At 32.0% G+C, this 9,366-nt stretch overlaps 1 pseudogene across 1 annotated transcript; it reads right to left on the reverse strand.

Moving 5' to 3' along the window:
- Positions 1-309: 309 nt before the first annotated feature.
- Positions 310-1,064, reverse strand: LOC308510267 (bisphosphoglycerate mutase-like; annotated as a pseudogene). The gene has a single exon. The product of its transcript is annotated as a bisphosphoglycerate mutase-like (transcript).
- Positions 1,065-9,366: the final 8,302 nt, after the last annotated feature.

Below are 9,366 nucleotides of genomic sequence, written 5' to 3' on the forward strand. Positions count from 1 at the left end.
CACATTTATAATAGTAAGGCATATTTTAAAACAAATGTAGTTATATATATTTGTTTTATATATATATATATATATATATACATGGATTATATATATATATGTTATATATATATATATATATATATACACACACACACACATACATGAATTATAACAAAGTTGATTTATAAATTGATTCATTATACCATTATACGTGAGAAATAGTAGGGCTGTATTCTCTACTCTTAAAGAGGTAATTCAGGTGTACGCTCAAGGGTACACTTTAACTTCCAGCATTTGTTTATTTTTGCTACTCCATTTGCAGCTATTTCAAGCCAGTACTTGGGAAATAATCTTTTCAGCCCGTTTCACTTTTCTTTGATCCTCTACTTTCTTAGTGAATGCTTGTATAGCTTCTTGGTCACCCAGAACAGTTGAGGCAGGCTCTTACCCAGTTGCAAGAGAATGGGGATTCCAGTAAGAAGAGCAATGTTGATAATGTCTTCATCTTAGATACCCTCAAGATGTTTCAGAAGTGCCCTACAGCTATTTCCATGAGCAGATATCAGAGTGGTTTTGTCCATTAACACTTCCAGTAGAAATCCTTTTATTCCAAAAAGGAAGGAGTCTCTCAAGCACATATTTTAAGGTTTCAGATTGTTAAACTGATCCACAGGTACACTGCGCACTGTTTACCTCTGGCTGTTGTATATTTCCTGGTAGTAATGATGAGAGTCCTCTATGGATTGCAGGGTTACATTGTAGTTTATGTTCCAGACCATCGTTTGTTCTTCACTATGATTCAAAGCCATTTTCTCCCTGTTGACACTAATCATGGCTCCACAGTGATGCTCATTTAGATGTCAGGAGCTTTGCATCTCAACCCATTCCTGCCCCAACTCTTCCAGGATCAACAAGGCTGTGTGGATGAATTAATTAAAGATTGATATGAATACAAGATCAAACTCAAAGTTGAAAACTTTCAGTTGCTTCCCACAGTTCCATGCTTCCTCCATTCTTTCATTCTTGTTTCTGATCCATCCAGATACAAAAATGATTCCTTTTATTACAAGCACCCTCTCCATGTCTTAACATAATTAGTTTGTTGGCTGAGCTTCCATAGGGCTTTCAATGGACCAATTTGCAATGGTTCTTGTAGCACATGCATAAGTTTGACATGTAGAAAAACTTGTTCTCAAAATTCTTCAAAAGTAATCTGATGAAATATTTTGCAACTATGATAAGAGAACTTTTTAAAGCAATACAAAATAAAGGTTTTCATGACAATATCATAGTAGCAAAATGAATGTAAGGAAATAATAGATTATTTATTCAACCACCCATAATTAGTGCAAATAATTGAAAAGCTTACAAATATGAGTAAAGTTCTTAATAAATTCATAAGCCCTACTTATTCATTATCTCTATTCTATCTCATTGTTAAGTCCCAGAACTATTAAAAATCCTCCATTTTGATTTTAATAACTTAGTTTAGTCTTAAGTATGATTATTAGGTAAAATGTATTGAAATTAATTTCAATAAAATATGTAGACAATACACCATAGTGTTTAAAGGGCAAAGGGTTTAAATCAGTCATGGCTTTATTTAAAACCTTGACTGTCACCAATTTTGTGACTTTGAAGTATCTGCATAGCACATATCTCTATTTCATTTGCCATATGTATTTATAGCATGGTATTTAGCTGTTTACTGCTTGAGCACTGAAGATGAAATGCAGGTACCAGACTAGGACTGGGAAACTTCATATCCACAGCAGATTTGGAAACAAATCATTCATTCATTCATTCATTCATTCATTCATTCATTCATATTACATTTGCAGGTAATATCATGATTCTTGAAGGAATTATTGAAATTACAAATGATTATTATAAATGGTTCATGAAAATATAAACATATGAGTATGAAAGTATTAGTATGAGTGGTTAATGTGATAAATGTTTCTATGAATTAATGGTAGCACAATTGAAAAATAAAAGCAGAAATTGTTAATGCTTTTCCCTGTAAAATTATGTATTTCAAAGATATAAAAGAGTTTTCCTTTACTACATAGTCTAACTTTATTTCATATAAAATGTTTTTGCAATTTCAATACATTTTGGTTTCATAATTTGTTTTTTCTTGCTACTTTTTATGTGAGAAAGAGTAACTCTCTATGTGACAAATGAGACCAAAATATATATCAAACAAAACAGGCCTTGAATTTCTTCTCCTTTTTATAAACCTTTAATTAAATTTCAGAAAAAGTTAACTTTTATTTCCTATATAATTTGAATCCACAGAAATTGTTACTACAGTATAATTGCATAGCTCCATGTTCTCGACCATACTAAACAAAAGCAAACGCAGGTGTAAATTAAATCTATTTTTATGTTTTGGAGTCTAGCAATTTTCTTAATGCTATTTAACCATGGCATAACATGAAAACTGTACTAATAAATTAGAAGGTGAAGAAATGTGCTTCAAGTGTAGTCAATAATTTATGGTGATGACAGACATTATTTTCTGCATTATTGAGCAGAAATTATCTTGCTTCTCATATCACCACAGTATTTTCAAGTCTTACTTTCATCTGAAATGGTTTCTAGTTATCAAGAGCTACAAGTATGCTTAACTGCATGGCATGTTGCATTTGTTAAGAAAACAAGTAGATCAGTCCATTAATCCAGAATTAGGTATATGTACAGATAAATCTGTGTTGAGAATATGAAGCTAGAGATGTATCTCTACATTTAGAGATACATCTCTATATTTAGAGATACACATGCCAATAAGACATGTTAAAGCATGCCTTAATAGTTTTTCCTGTTCTAAAAATATAAATGATCAGTGACACTACATTTTGACTATGTTGGTATGGTTAGTGCTTGATGGTAGCTTATAATTTCAATTTAGGATTTAAAATATATCACGTTTAATTATCTTTAAGTTGAACCTCATTGAAAATGAAATATAGTAATTATGTAATGCTACTAAAATATTTTAATGGTTTTACTACAATATATCTTTACTATCTATAAATAATACTTTGGATAAACTATGATACATGTATTAATTTATATGCAAAAATATGAATATATGTCACGTTCTTCATTCTTTTACCCAGCTATTGATCTACCTGTTATCTAATATCTATCTATCTCTCTATATCTACCGTTCTATCTATCTATCTATCTATCTATCTATCTATCTATCTATCTATCTATCATCTATCTATCTATCTATCTATCTATCTATCTATCTGTCATCTATCATCATCATCCATCTATTATTTATTTATCTATCATCTATCTATCTATAACTAAGAGTACTGGATAAATTGAACGAGTGAAATAAATGGAGAAATTAAATATGATTTCTGGTTGTCTCAATTGAGCAACTGTGTGTATGATATATTTAGAGAAATAATGTAGTTTGGGAGAAGGTCTACTCAGGGGAGGCCCAAGTGTTCATTTTTAGGTATGTTAAAATATTGAGATATCAGGCTGAATCCAAATATGCCAATTAATCAATAGTATCTGTGATTCTCAATATCTAGACTGGAAATGCTAGTCAATAGTCACCTTCACAGAGATTATTTTAAGGTCATGAAAGTAGAAGAGATAATCTAAATAGAATATAGAGATTAAAGAAAGCACAGTATTGATGATGAGGACACATTTTGGAAAGTAGAGGTAGATGTGAGGAAAAACAAAAAGTAACCAGAGAAGGAAGAGCCAAAGGTGGGGAAAAAGAGAGTGTGTGGGGTCAGATTAGCTAAAGTAGCAGTATGACAAAAAAAGACCAGTAGACCAACTGTGAACAATACTGATGAAGGGTTAAGTGAGATAAGGATTTAGCAATATGAAATTATTGGTCAGTTTGACAGCTCACTGTAGTTCTCTTGTTATAAGGGGTGCCAAAAATCAAGCATTCTTCATGTGTACCACTTATTTCTAGATTATTCAACTCTTCTCATCCTTTGATATATACCTACACTAATACTGCACTTTTATGACTTTTGTAACTTTAACTAAATGTGTAACTTTTCCATTTTTTATTTTTTCAAGATCTTGGGTATTTTTTGTTTCTTTACAAGCTTATTTTCATCACTTTTCTATTTGCTGTCAAAAACAAAAAACAAACAAACAAACAAAAAACAAGAACAAACTCTAATGGTATCTTTATTGATATTACATCTATATTTTAATTTATAAAAAATGGATTCCTAAGCTACATTAAATGTTCTGCACTGAAAATGGCACAGCATTTATTTTCATTCTTCAGATTTTTTTTAAAGAAAATTATCTTAGTAATGCTTTCTAGTGTTCAATATGGAGTTCTTATTCACTTTCATTATATTTATTCCTTGGTTTAATTGAGAATTTCTAAGTATTCCTTTCTAAATTATATTTTACTGGTTTTAACTGTAATTTCTACATTTATTACATAGTGTTTATCCTAGAGCAGCGCTATCCAGTAAAACTTACTGTGGTGATAGGAATGTTCTATAATCTTCAATGTTTAATATGATAGCCACTAGTTACATAAGGCAATTGTACACTTGTAATATGGCAAATGCAATAAAGAAAATTAACCATTAAAGTATTTAGTTTTAATTAATATCAAGTAAAATAGATATGATTCATGGTCAGCAACAAGATCTAGAGTTTACAATGCATCATAACTAAAAAACAATTTTCGAACGATGAACTATTTGATATATAGTATAAGAAGTATCAAATGTTAAGTTGCATTTGTGACTACAAATTTGGATGAAATTATCAGCTCTAAAATGGGCTTGTCTTTAGCAAATAATATTTGGTTAAGAAAATGTATGGAGCAAGTAAAGAAAATATTTTTCTGGAGTTGAAGGTTCTCTAGGTTACTGTGAAGGAGTTGAGATTTAAGAGATGGTGCAGTTATTGGTGAGGATAAGTCTAACATGGGATATTAGTCTTAGTTGCTATTTGAATTGAAACGAAACGCCACTATACGTAAGAAAGAAAACAAAGATCAAATTGTTTGTTTTCCTATAACAATATAAATTTGAAGTCTTTGAGAAAAAAAAAAAGGAATTACTAAGACACCAAAGGATCATTACTTTTCCCCTTTACTAAAACACAGTTTCTGGAGTGTGCTTGTAAATATGAAGTGAAAACAGGAATACAGAGGGTGCCAAAAACATGTATACACATTTTAAGAGAGGAAAAAAAAACTGTATTAAAATTGTTATACTTGATATATGCTGATAACAAAAGATGAATACAAGTCACTTGTACACATTTTTAGCATCCCTGGTATATTTAGCATCCCTGGTAATCTCTTAATATTGTTAGTTCTGTCAACTAATGGTTGTTGGCACCAACTCAATGCCAACAAGAATCCCCAATTTGGGGTATGGTGAAGAGGGAAACTTTATTTAGCACAAACAGCTCAATTGTGAAAACAGCACATCTGTGAACAGTGTTATATAATAGCACAATTATGAAACAGCATGGCTGTGAGGTGGGCCTGGGGCAATGTGGCCCTGGGGTCAGGCCCTCTCTGGCTAAACAGCTCTGCTCTGCTCTACCTGCTCTGGTTCAGTCCACTCTACTCTGCCCTGCATTGGACTTCTCCACTCTGCTCCGGTGATATTTTTTCACTGTTTCATTTCAGTATTTCAGCTCCAGCCCCAGAAACATAGCATTCAGCCTTCAGTGGAAAGGGAGTGCATTCTCTGAACTAGAGGGGGGCTGACTTATATGGACATAAGTCCCCACCCTTAGGTCCCTGATTGGTCCATTCAAATGAGGACTCCAGATGCTCACAGGTTGATTGGTCCAAAAGGCCAATCTGATTGGTCAAAACAGAGCCACTCTGATTAGTTAGTGAAGGTACTGATAGTATACAGCTCTGCGGCTCTGACTGGACAGGGAAAACCTCAGTCTTTTTTAAATTTATTTATTTATTTATTAGTTTCAGGTGTACAAGACAAGGCAATACTTAGACGTTCATCATTTATATCCCTCACACTGTGAACCCCCCACCCCCTATCCACTATCCCTCCGACCTCAGTCTTATTGGTTGAAATATAATTCCAGGAACTCCTTTATAAGGGTTGGCTCACAGTGTGGGAGACAGGCAGTTCAGTGCAGTCTTCTTGCTTAAGTGTGATTTGCATGAGATGCCCATGTAGAAATGTCCACTGGGATCTGTTTTTAAAATTTCAGCCCTGTTAGCCATTATGAGGCCTTTTACCATGTTTTCCTGAAAATAAGACCTAGCCGGACCATCAGCTCTAATGCATCTTTTGGAGCAAAAATAATATAAGACCAGGTATGATATTATATATTATATTATATTATATTATATTATATTATATTATATTATATTATATTATATTATATTATATTACATTACATTACATTACATTATATTATATTATATTATATTACATTACATTATACCTGGTCTTATATTAAAATAAGACCGGGTCTTATATTAATTTTTGCTCCGAAAGATGCATTAGAGCTGATAGTCTGGGTAGGTCTTATTGTGGGGGAAACACGGTAGTAGGCATCTTCTTTCTCAGGGTCCACAGTTCTTTAGTTGTCTTGTATGTATGTATGTATGTATGTATGTATGTATTTTTAGTACAATGCTGCTGCTGCTGCTAAGATGATGATGATGATGATGATGATGATGATGATGATGAAACAATAGTGGTATGGGCCCCCGAACCAGACCTCTAGTTCAAAATTTGAATCACAGCCGACAATATTGAGAAAATAAATTTAGCTATTAATTAATTTTTTTAAAAAATTTTATCCTCAGTTTAGGAAAAATAGGGATAATAATAGTGTCAACCACATAGGGATTTCACTAGGATGAAATGAGTTCATGCAACTATAGTGCTGAGAACACTGGTCCTTAGGCAATACAAACATTAACTATTGCTATTAATCATTAACTATTAGTATTATTTACAGTCTCTGGCTTATTAGAAACTATTTCAGTGATTGTGGAGATTGTGCAGACATATGGAGAGTAGAATTTAACTAGGAAAAAATAAGTGTAGAGGACTTCTCACAGACAAAAGGAATGCAGGCTGAATATCAGAAAAACTAAAATATATTAAAAAATAAAGAAAAAAGAAACTAAAGAAATTCCAATGTGGCAAAAACAGAGAGGATGAACAGAAACCTAAGACAGTTTCTCATGGAGGGGATTAGGTGGGGAATAAGTAAATTGGGTGTGTGATTTTATTCAGAGAAAAATAGAAGGATATTAAGTTGTTTTTAGCAAGGAATTATTGACTATTTATACCAGGATTGCAAATTCAAATGCCTATGCAGGACAGGTAACTATCACAAGTATGTGACGTGTCAGGGATAAGGCTCTGGAATGCAGTAAGGACATACAAAGAGTGTAAATAATTTACACTCAAAAAGATACAAAATACATCACTTTAAATGAATTATTATTTAATGGACTTATTCTGTAAAATAAGCATTTCAAGAAAAACATGCAAAGTTCAAGTAAAACAATGATGATATATGTATGCATTCTTTTATAAAACAAAAACAATTTGTAATTTAAGGGGGCTATTGATCTTCCTTTATTGATTAAAATTGAGGTCACTAGACATGAAGATGAAGCGTACTATTTTTTAACATGGTGGGTAAACTACAGACTGCAAGGCAAATTTGTTTTGTAGCCTGGTTTTGTATGGCCTGAGGTCTAAGAATTGTTTTTATATTAGCAAAGGGTTATAAAATATAAAACAGAACAAAACAAAAAGAAAAAACATTCAACAGAGACCTCACAAATTTTAAAATATTTACTCTCTGGCCCTTCACACACAAACAAGCTTGCCAACTCCTATTATAGGTGATAATAAACATAAAATAATATTGTCGACACTTAAAAGTAAAAAATTAAAAGATTTAATGAACATAAATTATAATTTTATACTAGACATAACATTAGGATTTTGACAATGAAGATTCACAGTAAGTTATCAATTAAATTTGGTCCTTAATATGATAAGTTTCCATATAAACTTAAAGTTAACATTAAACATGTATTAGTACATTAAGCACATATTAATTTTATACAGGGGTGCCAAGAAATGTATACACATGACTTGTATTCATCTTTTGTTATCGGTACATAATTGAGTATTACAATTTTACTACAATTTTTCCTTTCTTAAAATGTGTACATTTTTTGGCAACCTCTGTATATATGAATGAATATTAACATGAGCTACTACTATTTTGTAAAAATTGTCATTAAAACACATACAGAATAAAAACTGTTGTAATAGATGTCAATGGAGATCTTAAAAACTATAATTTACATAAAGTATAGTTTAAATAAAATTATAAAAATAAATATCTCTGGTAGATTATTTAATTAATGGCCCACAAAGAAACACACCTCTGCATCACTTGACTTGCTACCTGTTTTTATAAATAAAATTTTACTGGAACATAATTTATTTACATGTCATACAATTGTTTTCAGACTACAGTAATAGAATGGAGATTCTCCAGCAGAGACCATATAGCTCTCAAAACCTAACATGTTTGCTACCTGACCCAACATAGAAAAAGTTTGCTGAATCTTTTACCAAAGAATGATGGTTATATGGAAGAGAACCAAGGCACTGCTAAAGATGTACATCAAGCAATGTTAAAACTTTCATCCCAGCCACATGTTTGAGAATTGCCCATCTAATTCAGAGAATCATGTGAAATAACAAAAGTAATTGTTTTTCTAACCCACTTGGGTTTTGAATTGATTTGTTACATAGCAATGGATAAATACAATTGGTGCTGCTGCAAGAATACAATGTGTGGCGCTGACTTTGGGGTTCCATGGCAGGTTGAGCTGGAAGGGGAAGAGAGGAGACCATGGGCAGAAGCTGGCAGAGCAGTGAGGAAAAAATTATTCATGTTTAGATTTTTAAAAAACATCACCTGCTGGTTAGTTGCAGAAAAATTGGCAAACATTTTTGCCTGTGGTAATTCAGAAAAATAGAAAATTTACCTAATTGACTATGTGTCTGGCTAATGACTGTCCAGGTGGAATGAAGGAAGTGCCAATTAGCTCCTCTTAGTTGCAAGCAGGACCTGCTGAGTTGAAAAATAAAAATGCTTGTCTTCCACAGTTGCTCAATGAGAAACAAATTTCCAAAGAATTGGCTTCAGTGTAATGATTAAATTAATAATCAGACTAAGATTCCTTGTTGAGACCTCTTTGAAAATTATGAACACACAACGTGATATATAGATGATGTATTAGAGAATGGTACACTTGAAACCTATGTAACTTTACTAACCATTGTCACCCCAATAAACTTTATGTAAAAAATAAATAAAAATAATTATGGTGTT

The sequence above is a fragment of the Rhinolophus hipposideros genome (assembly GCF_964194185.1).
Source record: "Rhinolophus hipposideros genome assembly, chromosome: 2".
Taxonomy (NCBI): domain Eukaryota; kingdom Metazoa; phylum Chordata; class Mammalia; order Chiroptera; family Rhinolophidae; genus Rhinolophus; species Rhinolophus hipposideros.